This window comes from Crocodylus siamensis, chromosome 1, assembly GCF_052110815.1.
Source record: "Crocodylus siamensis isolate JL-2025a chromosome 1, ASM5211081v1, whole genome shotgun sequence".
NCBI lineage: Eukaryota > Metazoa > Chordata > Crocodylia > Crocodylidae > Crocodylus > Crocodylus siamensis.
In genome coordinates, this window is record NC_143395.1 from 183,852,564 (window position 1) to 183,867,908 (window position 15,345).

Consider the following 15,345-nt stretch of genomic DNA (forward strand, 5'->3'; position numbering starts at 1 on the left):
AATTGGCCTTTAAAGTGGGTTAAATGGCCTTTTGCACCGCTTTAATGGTGTTGCTGTTTGCACGTTCAGCGGTATCTTGCATGTTAAATGACTTTGGGACCTAGCAAAATAAAACACCTCCAAGGTGTTTTAGTTTGTTACCTTAGTAGCTGTGGAGGGAAGCACTGGGCCCCGAGCATCTTGGGGCTGTGTGGGTAGCCTGGCAGCAGCCCATGCAGGCAGGCTCCACTGAAGAAGAGGGAAAAAAAAGAAGTGGTGAGCCTGATTTGTTTTCTTCCCCACCTCCCTGGAGCCTTCCTGCCTGAGCTGTGTAGGGGCCTGGTGCTTCCTTCTGTGGCTGTGGTTCCCCTTAGGACCACCTAGGCCGGGTGCCTGCAGGTGGGTGCCACCTGAGGGGGCGCCACTGCCAGTATAGAAGGAAGCAACACCCCCCCCAGCTCAGGGACCACTCAGCCCTCCTACCGCTGGAAAGGCAGGTAAAGATCGGGCCCCAACCCCTTTGTATATGCCATGGGGGTTTACTTCGGTTTAAATGAAGTGGGTTTTTTAAAAACCCACCGCTTCAATTTAGACTGAAGTAAACCCCTGTGGCATATACAAGCAGCCCCCATGCCTGATGTTCATCTTGTCTTCTGCCTCATTCTGGCCATCTCTTTTGGCAAGGCAAGTCACTGCTGAAGAGTTGGGAAAGAGTAGCCACCAACACAGATTCAAGTCAGAATTAAAAAAAAAATAGTTTCATTGTTTAAACAAAGCAAATACATGCATTCATTAGGCAATGGAGGGAGACCTAAATAAATACATAAATTAGCAATTTCTGTGAACAAATGGTGGTTTTTACTTTTTATCACCCTTTCTTTGCTGTGTAAACTGAATGACAAGAGAACACTTTTTCATGACTGCTGCTTCTGTGTCATATCTATGTCTAAAGAAATAATTTGTTTCCAGGCTAGAGCTATTTCTTTTCCCTCTGTGGGTGGTCACTATCTGTATTTTTTCATGTTTTGTACTGCCAAGTGACACTTAGCAGCACTGTACTTTTTGCCTTTTGTGTGAATACAATAATTCTATATATATCAAGGAGCTGTTAGCTATTGACGTTGGTCACTACTATATTTTTCATATGTTAGTAGGGATGAAAATGGTATACACAGGACTACCAGAGAAAGCAGGTGAAATCCTGGCCCTGTTGAGGTCAGTGGTGAAATGCATGCTCAGTTCAGCTGGGCCTCAGATTTCTCCAAACTGGTCAGCTGGGTACTCTGCATGCTTTGCTGGAACTCTGGCACAGCATTTTCCAAAACCTTTGTAGTGATGCTCTCCATCCTGTTAGCCATGTCATTTGTCAAGGGAAGTCTTGGCTTCTGCTAATTTGTGGGAGTAACATTGCCTTCTGCTTATTACCATAGGAGAGACACCTAAACGTGAAATATTTTACACAAATGGAGTATAATGAACGCATCTGTGTACTGATGCCACTTTAGCACTTCTGGTTATTGCATGTCAAGGCATTGCCACTTTTAGGGGCTAGAAATGGTGCAGGAGACTTCACCTGGCTTGTATGTAAGTTGAACTTATCCGCAATTGTGTGCGGTCCTAGTGGTATGTATTTTTTTTTCTAATGGCAGTCTTTTTGTTATAGGGCCCTGTTTGGGGTGTGCTCTGCTACTCACAGGGGCATGGGCAGCAGCAAAGCAGCTTGCAGCTGATTGGAATCCCAATCAGGCCTAGTTCCCTAATTGGGAACAGGGCCCAGCTCTTGGCTAGAAGAGCAGGGCCTTGAACAGCAGGGTCAGCAGTTTGCTGCTAGCAGTCAGAAGGACACTACCAGCTGAAGCTGCTGCTCATGGGACACTCTTGGAGGTCTGGGGGGGACTATGGGGATGGAAGGAGGTTCTCTGTCCTGAGGCATGACTTAAAACTATACCCTGCTGGGGTAGGATGATCTGGTGGGGCATGCCCATGATCACTGGAAGTGCCAGGCCAGTCACCTCCCCAGTGAAAGGCAAGTATGGGGCATGTTATAACCCCAGCTGCCATAACCCTGATGGGTAATAAGGCCAAGCATGGGGAGCCAAGGCTCACTGTGAGCTCTGAGGCAGGGCCCAGATTAGGTGGAGGGACACGAGGCAGCGCCCAGACTCACAGTGAGATCTGAGGCTGCATTAAGGCAGCTGGGAGTGAGGCTTTGGGCGCTTAGCATCAGGGCAAGTAAATGGGGAGCCTCTTGCCTGATTAACATCTCTTAATCATTATCACCAAGACATGGCAGATGAGGAAGGAGGTGGTTAGCCCAGAGACTGACCAGCTCTGGGGGTGCCCACTTGTTACAGGTCTGTTTTTTTTTTAGACGTGCCAAGCACCTGCAACACCAGCTGAAGTCAGTGGGATTTGTAGGTGCCTAGCACTTCTGAAGATCAGGGTGCTGGAGTGTGAAATCCTTCCTGGTTGCAAACTGGTTAAGAATAGTCATGTGCTGAGTTGCTAAGTTTCATTCTTCACCTTGTTTGGCTTCCTCGGTCAATAACTGGAGCTGTGTAATTGTCTATGATGTCACACGCTTTCCCTCTGGCTCCTGGAAAACTTAATTTGACAGGTGAAACATTTTACTGAGAATAGTACAAGTTTTTTCAGTTAAACAGGCTGCTTCTACAAGAAAAGGGCTTTTTAAAGCACTGTAGCACTCACTCTTCCTTTGGTTTTTGAAAGTGTCTGTGGTCTGCAGTCTGTTAATTTGCAGAGTCTTTTCTGGGTTTCTTAGGACCCATGAGCAAATTTTATGCTTAAGAAAATGGTATACTAGCAGCACTGGCTGGAATATCCTGTACAGAGTTTGGTGAGTTGGGTGAATTGCACCCATGACATGCAGCTCCAGCCTTCTATGATGATGCTCTGTGTTAGATAAGTCCCACATAAATGTACAGAAAATAGAGGGTGGAAAAGATAGCAGCTTCTAGGTATAGTTGGTTGAGAATTTTCAAAAAGAAACTCTTTTTTTTTCAAAATTAAAAAAAATCCACCAGGTAGAAAATGTCAGTTCACTGAAAACCAAAATGTCGCTATTCCAGTGAAAGTTCTAATGAAACACAGGCAGAACCATGCATGATTCCCTAACAGGGCAGCTGAACCTCCAGGGGCTGTATGGTTCCTGTATACCATTCTGTCCACTTGGAGCATGTCCAGATGAGTGTACACGTGTATTTCCCCTGGACAAATAGCAATGGCATGTAGTTGTGCCTTTGCTACTTCTCCCCTGGGAATGCCTGTGCATGCACGCTCTGGCACGTGGCAAGTTGCCCTGGGTGAGGTAGGGGAGGGGAGGGGACCCTACCTGGGGTTCTGGGTGCCTCATGGGGCTGCAGTGGAGGTGATCTGGGTGCACAGAGCCTGGCTGGCAGCCAGAGTGTGGCTCTGGCTGGCTAGGCTCCAGTTTTGGGCAGCACATCCTGCCACCACATGTGCCTCCCCGCTTTTTTCTGCTGTGAGGTTTTTTTGACACAAGATCTCCCAGTATTAACCCCCCACCCTGTACTGCTAATTAGCAGCATAATGAAAGCCTGAATGTGTGGCACGTGTTGTTTGTGGTGCCCCGCAGGTCTGTGGTGCCACAAACCACACATGCATATTTGTCAGGACATGCTCATGGAGTTAGAGGCACCAGGCTTTCCAGCATGGATTGCTCCAAGGCTGGGAATCGAGGGCTTCCAAGATCTTTGCTGGAGAAAGGACAGAGGGCTGGGATCGCAAGCTTTGGAGTCTGGCTCAGCTGTTCCTCTCCCCACCCAAGGGCTTCTGGGCACCCAGCTGCTTGTTGGCCCCTTTTATTTCAGGCAGATTTTTCTTTTAGATTTTTCCTTTTATGGGAAGTTGTGAAAATCCCATTGTTTGTTCTGAGATGGAGCAGAATTCCTTCAGAATAAGATAAATTCCTATGGAGCTGAAATGATGTTTGACTAGCTCTGAGCCAGAAAGAGAGACTACAGCCCTGGTCATCTTTTGTGAGAATAGTGTTTGCTTTGTGTTCGACTTCCAGCACCTATGTTCTTCTTGGCCGCTGACTTCCTGAGCTTTCAGTGGGGTGATAATGTATAAAAATGTAGTCAGGGTGAGACAATCTGAGTTGTGGTCAGAAACTTGCTCTAAATTTGCACCGGTGAAAGGGGATGCACTGTGAAGGGCCATGTCCCTTACAGGGTGTCTGCCCAGTTGGCCCTTGCTTAGTAGAAGAATTTAAAAAAATCTTCCTTAGCAAAAGCTGTTTTCTTTTAAAAGTGTCCATTAAACTTAAACCTACTCATTTTTGTAATGGAATGCACACAACAGTACACATATTGACTTATGTTTTCAGTCAATATTAAGATTTATTGTCCCCTGAGTTAAATAAATCAGAATATTGACCTCATTGTAAGCCAATACCCGGTTAATGTATTTTTTTAAAGTATTTTGTATTCATTTTTAGTAATAGGGCCCATACAGTAGTCTATAATATTCATTTGTATTCCCCTTCTTGCTCTTTTCCCCCCCTTTTTATTTCCTCGTCTGTCTTTGTTGATGGCTATCATAGTGGTAGATACTGGATTCATTTAATGAATGAGAAATAAAGATGTCCAATAGCTGGTACCTCTACATTATAGAGAGTGAATGAGTCATTTCCACAATCAGCTTGCCTCTTCTACTTTAGGACAAGGAAAATGAGGTCTAGTGCCTCCAGCAGATGCTGCAGTAGGAACAATAGCCAGGTGTTGTTCATATGTTTCCGAGCCAATTCTTTGTTTCTTTTCTTTTTCTTCCTTTTCTTCCTTTCTGCATTTAAATTTTCTGCAGGAGAAAAAAGTATTTCTTTAATATTGAATTCCATTTATCTCCATAAATTGGTTAGGGTATACGATCTAAAGGACTCAGCTGTTTTTAAAATAGGTTTATTCCTTTTCCTTTAAGATTATTTCAGATTATTTCCACACAGTATAGGCGAGTTATAAGGGGACTCATTTTGCAGACTTCAGTGAGAGCAGCACATTTGCAGTGCATCATTTCAGATGTTCAATGTTGAACAAAGAAATTAAATTTATATGTATCACCTAAATTATTTCGGATTCATGGTTCAGCAAAGAGTTCAGATCCTAATCAAATATGTAGTTTGCATGGGCACTACACCTTTTCTCAATAATAATATGGCAGTTCTATTTACAATGCTTGACTAGATTTTGTAATAATGCTTTTACTGAAATTTACCTTCTGGTTTTTCTGCTGCAGTCTTGGTTACCTTTTAGAATCGTGCATCCTTACAGTAAAGATTATCATAACAAGTAACTTCTAGAGATAAAAGAGATTGCTCTAAAATGTCCCAGCCTCTCAGGCACTTGTGAATAACCACCAAAATACCAGTCCATATTCAGATATCCAGACACCTTTGGATATCCTGAAAAGAACAGGATAGATATTCAGAGCGTGAGAAATTACCTGAAAACATGTCTCACTAGAATCGCACCGTGAATTACCTCATCAACATTCACTGGCTCTACTGTAGCATGAAGGAGAAAAACACCCCACAAACTCAAGATGTAGTAGAGGAAAAAGGAGAGAAAAGAGAGGAATAATGTATTGTCAGAGTTGACATGAGGGAAGAATGATGTGGAAAAAGAGGAGGCTAAATGAGCCTGCTGATCATTGCTTATAAGACCCAGGGTGGGTCTGTCCTGCACTGTCCTGCATATTATACCACAGGCACATTTTTGGATATTCCAGATTGTCTGCGAGATGAAACTGTGAGCCATGTTTATAGTGGCTAAGCCCAGGTGTGTAAGAATGGGACAGTTAGTAAGGAGTCTCTCTCTTCGCTGTCCTGCAACAGACCTTCTGCTCTTGCTGTACCCTGACTGAATCAAAGAGAATTCATGTCGGGATTCCCTCTGGAGTGCGGTCCCTTCCAGCAAGCCCGGTGGAATAAAGTTACAAGCTTGCTTACTTTTTGCGTACCATTCTGCGCTACAGTAGTTTGCTGTGGACTTCTTTTAGGCTGTGGTCCCAAGAACATGCTGACAACTTGCCCGAGCGTGGCCGCATCTAATTTTCACATTAACTAATAAGGCCGAGGGTTTTTTAAAAGAAAAAGATGTACTTGAACTTAAAAGGTTCAGTGTCACCACCAGTCAACCCCTGCAGTTGTTTTGATTTGATCTTTCCAGAGGCACTGTAGAAAGGAGAAGCCACGCTTACGGACTGTGCATCCTGAATTAGAAACATATATTGTTTAGGGTCTTGCTTGCTAAACTTGCTATCATTAAAGAATGGCACACACTGCAAATAGATTGGGCACGCCACATGTTCAGGCTGAAACATCTGTACACCAGCAGTATGAAAAGAGCAGCTACATTTTCTTAGGAATGTTATCCGTGGTGTATTTCCCTGATAATGCAGCCTGCTCCAGAGCCCTGTGAACCCAACTAGAGTGTCTTGCAGGCTTTTGGATCGGGCTTTGAAGCCTCGCTCAGTCCATAATCAACATGGGAACAATAGCCACCTGCCTTTCAGCTGCTCCTGGATCACTGTTACTGGAGTTGTGGAACAGTGCATTGTTGCAGAAGAATTTTATGCTTGTGCTATGAAAAAACAAAAGGTGTGATGTCTAGTGTTGAATTATTATACTGCTTTGAGAGAAGTACGCACTTCAAGGCCCTATCTTGTTTGGTCTCGACCAAATATGCTAACTCTGTGTTTCACCACATTCTGTTCAATAATCTGCACCTCCCAGAATCTACTAGTAGTGCTGAGAGCCCCAGCAAAACATCCTCAAGCACTTCGAACTTGCTTTCCTTTTTGGAACTTATCACTGCAGTGTGTTGGTAGGTCTCCAGAAATGCAAGGAAGGATGTGCAGAAGCTTCTCAGAGTAAATTTTCTGTAATCATCAGTAAAAGCAAATGGCAAAACTTCATGAATTATCAGAAAAAAAATCTGTTTTAGCTAGAAACAGTGTATTGAAAAATGGGGATGTTATTGATTCTTCTTCTTCTTCAGGACTTTGCAATAGATGGGTTATGACAGGAAAATTTGCGCAGTGTGGGTAAAGACAGAATATTATAACACTGAGGGTGGAATGCTGGGAATTTGACCCTAAGTCTGAAACTGGAGATCATGTGAAAATCCCTTCTCTAGTGAAGCACATTCTTCCTTCTTTTTAGAGGAATAATCTGGCCATGCCTCTTGCCTGTTTTCTTGCATTGGAAAGCCATACAATCCCCCAGTGACCACTGAGATGTGTTGTCACACCCTTTGAACTACTAGTAGTACTTGAAAAGAGGCATTCAGAGCAATGAAGAGTGAGGCAGTATCGCTCCATGTTCTTCCCCTCTCCTGTGCTTGGGCAAATACTGGTTTCCCAGAACTCCCTTCCTGCTGAGCTAAAGAAATGAGATCATGGGAGGTCAGATACATAAGAAATAAAAGCTGCAGAGGGAACTGTTATGCTGGTGAGCAGCTTCTGAAACTCAGTATATCCCACCAATAGGTAGAGTAACATATTTACTTCTGTCATTGGATTATAGAAAGACTTTTTCTCTTCAAAGGGAGAGAAGGATATACAAAGGCATTGGGTACGTTGGGCAGAATGAGAGCTTCTTCAATCTACAGTAGAAGACAATTCATGATATGGTGGAGGCAGGAAGTCAGCCATATTGCAGCATTGTCAAAACCAAGCATTTAGTAATCCTGTTTTATCTCCTTCCCACCCAACCCTCAGTTGACATGGGGCTTAAAAATCACTGCTGGTGCACCCTCTTGCTGTTGCATAATGGGAAGGAAGGGGGCATGTGAGGGTGGCAGGGAGGAAGATATGGGGATGAATGGAGAAAGGGATTCCTTTTGTTTCTTAAACATTGTTACAGTGACATTTGGCCTTAAGTAAGTGTGCTGGGATGTCTGTGAGCAGCGCTGGAACTTGGCATTTTGTCTTTATTTGCAAGTAGAACATAACTTGCCATTGGCAAGGTACAGCTAGATTTTAGATGAGATAACTTGTGCATGTGTCTCAAGTCTGTCTCCTGAAACATTGTATTATGTTGAACTTGCAGGACACAGCATCTGGGTATTTCAGAAATATCAAGGGAAAAATCCTCATTTTAGATCTGCCTTTTGTTATCAGTAAAGGACCCTCTTCCTGGATGAACTTAAATGATAGCATTAGCAGAAGTAGGCAACCCAGAGATAGTGCTGAGGGATGAGGCAGACCATTTAAACATGTACCTTTTTGTCTGTCTGACTCTTGAACTGAATTCCTTTCAGATACGCTTCTTTCTTTGTTCCTGCTCTCCTTAATGTAACCTGTTGCGACAAGATGATGCAACTGAATTATATTAAGATCTCTGCTGATGGACACCAGCACTGACTTCCCTTTCTCCTGTTCTTATCTACTTCCAGTGCTGCTTGAGAGGAGTTTCATCTTGACTCCTGGAGAGCCTAGGGAAGTCTAGGGATGAGACTAGGAGAGTCTTAATGAATTTTGCTTTCCATGCCATTTTGGGCATGCCAGCACTAACTCCAAGTGGCAAGGAGCTCTGTGGTGAAGCCCAGTGTGCCACGTGTTCCTGTTGCAGGCATGCTAAGCTGTGGAAATGAAGCAACATAGATGTTTTACTGCAGCCCTGAGCATTTCTGTCACAAGCATGCTCAGGGCTACTGCAGGGAGGCACATTTGCCTCACTTCTGAGATTTGGCCTGTGATAGGTGGGAGCCAGCAATCAGGGTGTGCTTCACAGGAGCTCTCGTGGGCACACCAAGGAGGCAGTGCAGCCAAGTCCTTCGGTGCTGCATCTATAATTCACCCTGGGGTTATCTGCTGAACCTTCAAAAGTATCTTTAAAAGTAATTTTAGTGAGGTGTTAGACTAGCCAACATTTACACCCTAATTCAGGAGTCCCTTCCTAGTTTCTGTACTTAATTTATTTCCTCGGGTCCTTTCTGCACAGGGACTTAAATGCATGGCTGATTGAGGACTTCACATGGAGGGTTCTGCAAAGATAAAAACCAAGAAGCTGTGAAGCAGCATGACAGGGGTGAACTGGTATTCATCCAGATATGGATCATGCAACTGCATTTTCAGAAAATGAGGATCTCTCTGGGTTGCTTATCTATTGGTACAAAAAAATTTCATTCTGGTACCAACATGCCAAAGCTTTAGGTATGTAGACAGACAGCTTTACATTCCGAGGCGTGTCAGCCTTTCCAAATTATCTTTGCAGCATCTGCTTTATATGGACTTTGCCTTTGAACCCATTGCCTGAATGTTAGAACAATTACATGTTATTGTAGACCTTCACAAAATAGACCAATATAAAGTCCTATATAAAGCTGGGGTTTTTTCGTTAATTAACTCATAGTATTTTCACCAAATTGAAACTAGATGCAGGAAATAAATCCAAGAAGTATCTTTCTAAATTAATCATAATAATGAAGCCATTTGGATACAGGGGATGTTTTCAGGGAATCAGCATTTTAAAATCATTTAGGAAAAAGATTCTTAACCTGTTCTGAAAAACAATTTCAGAAACCCAATTGAGAGAGTTATTTTTTTTTCTCTTGGCTTTGTGTCTCCAAGGATATACAGTTTTTGCAGGGGCTTTTTTGCAAAAAAGTATGTTGCAAAAACAAGCTTTCCTGTTCTTCAAGATCTAGTTTCTTTGGATGATCTAAATGAAGCTCTTCTGTGGATTGCTGAGGACTTGTCATTCCCAGGGATCAGGCTCCAAAACCAATCTGATGTTTCAGTGAGTTCTTAGTAAACAAGTAATTTTCATCACCAAAAACCGGCACAACTAACTTTGTAATTGGGGCCCAACCCTGTATTATGTTATCAATTCTCCCGCTTAGTGCAAGTCCAAGTCCTGGGAGGGATGGTGCTTACAAGAAAATTGAGATTTACCCATGCTGCCTGCTGTTTAGGGCATAGTCTAATGCCTTCTGGGAGCTCACAAAACAATTGGGAGCCTTGGCCTTGATTTCAGCCAGCCCTTAGTCACTTGTGGAAACTTAATGAGCTCTAGGAATGAACTGAAAATTAGGCACCTAACTCCAGCTGAAATGAGTGGGAGTTAGAGCTGCTACCTGAATCCCCTTATTGTAATGGATCTGCCACATGTTGTTGGGACTTGCTACAACATCATGATAAATATTGTTTACCCTGTAATTCCATTATAGAACTCATATTTTCAGAGATGGAGCGTAGCTCTAATCTTAAATATGAAATTCTAAGTATCTGTCAATAAAATGTCTGTTTGCTAGTTTGTCTATTTTTAAGGCAGTTTTAGGCTTGAAAAAGCCAGTGGTTTCAAGATGCTTTCCCCTTTTATTTTAGCTGAAAATGCACTTCTGCCATAAAACTTAAATCTGGACCTTTAGTGATGGTTCAGGGTTGGGGGTGGGGAGCATCTTTCTCTTCTGGAAAGATACTTCTGCTTTAGAAAAAACAAGGAAAGCTCCAAACGGTCAGTTGTTTTAGTAGTATATATCATAATGAGAACATTTCTAAAGGCTTTTTTGGCACTGAGACTATGCACTAAAATGTAATATTCCTCAACACCCACAAACATTAGATACCTATGGAATAAAATAAGTTTGGGGAGTAATATATGTGTCAGCCCACTGATTTTTGAGGCTTTGCTGTTGTGAGGACAGTGAGTCCAAGTAGGATCAGCTTCTGTGTAGGGGTACAAGGAAAAGTAAGAAGCAAAAGAAACCTTGTGCCTTTTCCCTTCATGCTGCTGCATGGTAGAGCCCTATATAACGTATTTTACGAGGGTGTTCTTGAGGCTTACTGGGAATGAATGCTCACCGAGTTCTTTGAGGGTCATGTGAATGTTGATGTAGAAGTGCAAAGTAGGAGTAGTAATAACTGAGGAAAAACTAGATCTAAAACCTTTAGATTTGAAATTCTAGGCCAGTGTCTTTTGGCATGATTCCATTGCTTGTGCCACTGCTGACTTTTGTCGCTCCACCTGTTGGCTCCCTTGGTTATTATGTAACTGTTGCCACTCAAAGCCTTGGTAAGCAATGTGTGGCCTGACTACATGCAAGGAACATGAACAGCATTACTTATGAAAAGCACAGTAGAAAGAGTTAAGGATGCAATTTCAGCCTTAAGCTCCGTTTTGCAGTTTATGTTCATTGTTGCCAAAATCTTAATGTTGTTTTAATGCATTTTTTGTGTGCATGAATCCATTTGCCAGAGCTGCTGATTGCACACACTAACCCTTTTTATGTGACTAAAAGCCAGCTGTAGTATCCTTGAAGAATCAAATGCTCTTACAGTTCTGGAAATTACTCTGTGTGTGCATGTGTGTTTATTTGTGCATCAGCTCTTTTAATCTTTCTACTGAAAGCCTAATATACTGTAACTGGGACATTTTCAAAAAAGAGAACACTTCAAAACAATTCTAAATATAAATGAAATCCATTTCCAAATGGCTTGTTAAAAAATGCAGATGGTTTATATTTATTATATCATTTTTGTTTTATCACCTTGCAAAATTTTACAGCATGGAATCTTATTTAATGCTGGTGCATTTTGAACAGCAATATTAGACAGCTGTATTTGCGTCATACTAGGAGATTTTTACAGGATATTAAAATTGAATCTGATGTAACCTGGTGTTTTGAGACACATAGATTAGGCATTTTTCATGTTTGTTGGGGTTGTCTTTGTTGTCAAAAATATATGGATTTTTTTGTGAGTAGTCTTTCAATGTCTAAATCAAACTTTTTTAAGATGTAAGGAAATGTAGGCCAAATAACTGTGAGAAACCAAAACCTTAGGCTTTATGAATAAATAAGCATTATACAGTAACTCAGTTGAAATTAGATATGATTTATACTCTAGTGAAATATAATATAATCTAAATAACAAGCCAGAGTCTATAATCTAGTAATTATTTTTTTTCACCTTCAGATCATCTGTGTAGTTTTTTCATTGCAACCCTTAATGTGAGAATGTGCTGGGTATTAGCAGCTGAGAAAGAACTGTGCTGGCACTTTCTCAGACTTCAGCAGGCATGGGCAGGTTTTAGTGTTAACCTAACTAAACTACAGATCCTCCACTGGTTCTCACACCCTCCAGGTCAGAACTAAATCCCCTATTAATTAAACAGAAATTATATCCAAAATAAATCACTTGGCGAAAGAAACCCACTGTGGAATTTTTGAAAGATGTTTGCAATAATTAAACATTCTGTGACTGGTGACATTTTAGATAACTCTTAAAATGCCAACCTGTGTTGATATTTAAAATAGATTCTGCAGTGGAAAGGAGGTGATCCCACAGAGCAAATAATATACACCATGTCATCTAAAAAAAACTTTTCGTTTAGCAGGCATTGTCTCCTTTATAACACTGTAAGTTGAAGATAAGGATTTGAATGTAATATAGGACACATCTGTAACATAGAACTACATTTCAGTAAATATTTTAACTTTATCATGTGCCTTCTGAACCTGAGAGCAAAGGAGAACAAGCATTATTATTTGAACTTCTAAATGGGAATAGGAGAGAAAACAATCATTTGTGGGGAAGGAGATAGCTTTTTATTTTCATATCAAATGGCACCCAGGGTATTTGGCACTACTAGGTGGGGTGCTGAATATTTGGAAAATATCCTCTACAAATCACACTGCTCAGGTTGGCTGGGGCTGAGAGGAAGACTGCCATCATCTTAACAAGTGCTCATCTGATTAGCGGTGTGGTTTTGTAGAAACCTCTGTAGAGAGTATATCATGGCTATTGGGAAGGCAAACAGTTAAGTTTATTTAGGAAGGAATGGTGATATGGGTGGCAAGGAAACTAATGCTTGTCTTATGGCCTCTAGCAGACTAATGGCTTGAGTCATCATTTCTAGGTAGAGGGTTGTCCTGGTACACAACCTGGTAGGAAGAGGAGTGAGAGCCAAGAGTCTGAGTTCAGGTACCTGCTGCAAGTCTCATTCATCCCCATGCTACAGCTGAGCTAATGGAGCATGTTCTGGAGGAAAGCATATCTATGTCACCTTTACACCTCTATGCCTTGACCTCATCTGAAGGTTACCTTAACTTGTGTTTGGTGCCTGTGGCCCCTGAGGTGCCAGCTATAGCAACTGAGAATAGCCAGAGTAGAACATCAGTCCAACCTCACGCCTGTGCACAGATGAAAATACATAGGATCTCCCTAGCACTAAGTTGTCCTGCTGGAAGAATGCACAAAACTGTGGGAGGATTTAATCTTGGCTAAATTCTCCAGCATGATGGTACTGGCTTACCAAAATCATTAGGGTCCAATGTGCAGAGAATTTGTTCAGAATCTCCACCCACTTAATGGACAAGATTGCTAAGGAGTCCTGGTTGTGAGAGCCTCATGCCTTCAGCACCCAAGCTGTGCAGTAACCTGGAATCATGTGCCCTGTTATATCACCATTTAATATAATTAAGTATTTAAGTAGGGTTAACAAACCATGTAGTTCTTCACTGTGCAGTAGTCCAATGGCAACAGACGCCAAATTATTAAACTGTTGAATGCTCCCCCGCATCCAGCCTTTTATAAGCAACAGGGCCTGATTTATTTGGTCTCCCATAATGTCTCACAGCCTGAGCTTGCATTCTTTCCTAGCTGTGTCCCCCATTTTGTATTCTCTGCTTAACAGTGACTTCTTTTCCTGTTTGTCAGCCTCTGGTGGTGGTGTTGGTGTGTACATGTTGAATTTCTGCATTACATCTGTTTTTTATGGCCAGCCATTTCAGTGAGAGGTGAGAGGCAAGAAAGACAACGTAACATGCCTTTATTTGGGGGAAAAAAACCTTGCCTTGATATCACTGTAGCATGCTGGCAGCCCCTTGCCAGGAGCAACTCTTCCTTGCAGCACAGCTTTGCTCTTGACAGCTGTCCTTTACGAGTGCAACAAAGGAATGCAGCCAGCAATGCATAATGTGGCAACTCAGAGAACAGGTTGATTTCTACTGACTGGTGAATGCTGGGCTTTATTTGCCTTCAGGAAGAAATGCCCACTTTCTTTCTGCCACACCTAAGGCTTTTTCATGACTGTTGTCCCCAACCTCCCAGTTTACCTGGTGACTGAAATCTTGGTTGCTGAGGCTCTGGGAAAAATAAATGCTTGGTGTACGCAAATGCAGCTCACTTGCTCAAAACCAGAATGAAGAAGCTGAAATGGAAATGATGAAATTAATCCAGGTTTCATAGATTTCATAGACATTAGGGCTGGAAGGGACCTCAGAAGATCATTGAGTCCAGCCCCCTGGCCAGAGGGCAGGAAGTCGGTTGGGGTCATAGGATCCCAGCAAGATAAGCATCCATTTTGCTCTTGAAGGTGTTCAGTGTAGGTGCTTGAAACACCTCTGATGTCAGGCTGTTCCAGACTTTGGGGGCTTGGACAGTAAAGAAATTCTTCCTTATGTCCAGGTTATAGAAGTAGTTTGCAGAAGTCTTGAGCTTTGCAGAATCATAATGGTGTTGGCCTTTCCAGTTTTCAATGGTCAGAAGTCACAACATTTCTCCTAGTTTTCTTAAGCTATTAATGTCAAGCAATTGCCAAAACTACTAAAGTTAGAAAGGATATGAATTTCTGGATTCGGCATATTTATTCATGGTGTGTTCAATTTTCCAGTCTTCTGGCCTAAACCAGGATCTCTCAGGACCACTGTCTGAGAGATCTTTATCAGGCTCCCACTTCTGGGCCAAAATAATGTGTTTATAATATTGTAATGCTACAATTTCAGTGGAACAAGGGTGGGTGTAAGGCTAGCTCATTGTGTGCTTCATCCTTTTGTTTGAAATCAGCTGATTCTGAATACTAGCTGTGCTCCTCTCCTCCCTGTTTGGGGAGGATGTGGATCTGAATTATTAGCAATTTCATGGTCTTGTTTTAATGAGAAATAGCTTGTGCTGGCCCAACACCAAAGGTATAAGGCCTATAAACAGTTGAATTTACCACTTTCATCTGCTTCGGGGCTAGCCACTAGAGGGCATCCTGACTGCAAGGTACCATATATTCCTTGTTTTAGGTAAAGCAGTCCTGAGCACCTGAAGTCATTCAAAGTGAAGCTTCTTCTGAGCTGCCACTTTGTAATGACTCTATTCACCACTGACATCCAGTGCCATAGTCATCAGTAGGGACTGAACCTAGGACCCTAAGCTCTAGAAGCATAAGCTACTTCTGCTTGAGTTAATGGTAAAGGGATGGTTTGTTGTGCTGTTAGTAAAGAACATTCTTGCTTGGGCCACTAGAGGGGGATATGATCCCAAGCACTAAGGTAGTGTGTTAAATTCATGCAGACTATGATGACTGCTTTCAGTAATGGGGGGAGGGGGTAAAGT